Source organism: Alligator sinensis, unplaced genomic scaffold (genome assembly GCF_000455745.1).
Source record: "Alligator sinensis unplaced genomic scaffold, ASM45574v1 scaffold489_1, whole genome shotgun sequence".
NCBI classification, from domain to species: domain Eukaryota; kingdom Metazoa; phylum Chordata; order Crocodylia; family Alligatoridae; genus Alligator; species Alligator sinensis.
In genome coordinates, this window is record NW_005841901.1 from 2,094,049 (window position 1) to 2,095,358 (window position 1,310).

A 1,310-nucleotide genomic window follows, 5' to 3' on the forward strand; every position below is an offset into this window, starting at 1 on the left:
CTGTATAATGCAGCATGGGCTAAGTGTATAACACAACTTGATAAAACAGACTAAAATGCAACTAGTGATGTCTATTAATTTATTCCAAGCATAGATCTAAACCATATCACTGCTGAAACTAAAAACATTAAAATGTTTAAAATATAAACTTCATTTTTATTAGGAAAAAAGAAGAATTATTGTGTTCTTTTTTTCTTTTGTCTTTTTTTTTTAAACAAATATTGTTAGAAAAATCTATTTATAGAAAGTTTGTTGATATTCTAGCAATCTAAGGTATTTGCTTTTTGGCTAAGTACGGACAGTCAAAAAGCCTGAGGCTAAATCAATGCAATCTCTGCAGGTTAGTGTAAACTGTGTAGATCAAACTGTTTAAGCAAGTGAACAGGCATTCACTTTTGATTTCGGAAATGCAGCCACATGCCTTCAGTGGCTCAGGCCAGAAACCAAAGGGCACTAGAGCACTCCCTTCTGCTCAGCTGGAACGGACAGCTTGGGTCAAGGCTAACATGCCAACCGGTGGGGGGGCAGGGGGTATTTGCAGGGGAGGTGCAAAGTATCCTGGGATGCTGGGAGACTGAATTAACTTGAATTTGGAGGGGATCTGGGACAGAAGTTCAGTAAACTGACTTAACCTAAATAAGTTAAGTCTGATACTACATCCATCTAGGTTTTATGTGCACTGAACTAGTGTTGTGTTACAGATTTGAACTGTTTTCCAGTCACTTGCACATAAACTGGTATAATGTCCCTACCCAGTGTCAGTATTCTCAGTACCTTACTGCTCATGCTCATTGACGTAATTATCGTTTCCCTTTTGGCTGAAATTCATGGCTGAGATTTAATGAATAGCTTTTTAAATTAGGTTGGATGGCTTTATGAAATTTTCAGTGACTTAAATTTGTTCAGTTCTTGGTTCTAAAATTGCAACAAACGTTTGTTAGAATATAATATTGGAAATGAGCCAGCAGTGTGCTCTTGTTGTAAAAGAGGAGCCAACAGCATACTGGGTTATATTAACAGGATTGTTGCTTACAGATAAAGAGAAGTGTTTCTTCCACTCTGTTTGGCACTACTGAGGCCTAAATTGCAGTACTATGTGTCCAGTTTTGGGTGCCATGCTTCCAAGGTTATGGACAGATTGGAAAGAGTCCAATGGAGAGCGACAAAAAATATTAGAGCCTGGAAAGCATGACTTATGAGGAAAGGCTGAAAGAAGTAGAGTTATTTAGTATGGAAGAGAGAAGAATGAGTGATGATTTTGATAAATTGTCCAATACCCAAAGGGAGACTTATAAAGACAATAGGGAAAG

The 1,310-nt window shown here is 37.6% G+C and overlaps 1 protein-coding gene across 1 annotated transcript in view; it reads left to right on the forward strand.

Annotated features, from left to right (window-relative positions):
• The window catches only part of CRIM1 (cysteine rich transmembrane BMP regulator 1), a 359,396-nt gene that overhangs the window by 150,005 nt on the left and 208,081 nt on the right, over positions 1-1,310 (forward strand). The gene's annotated exons all lie outside the window — the stretch shown is intronic.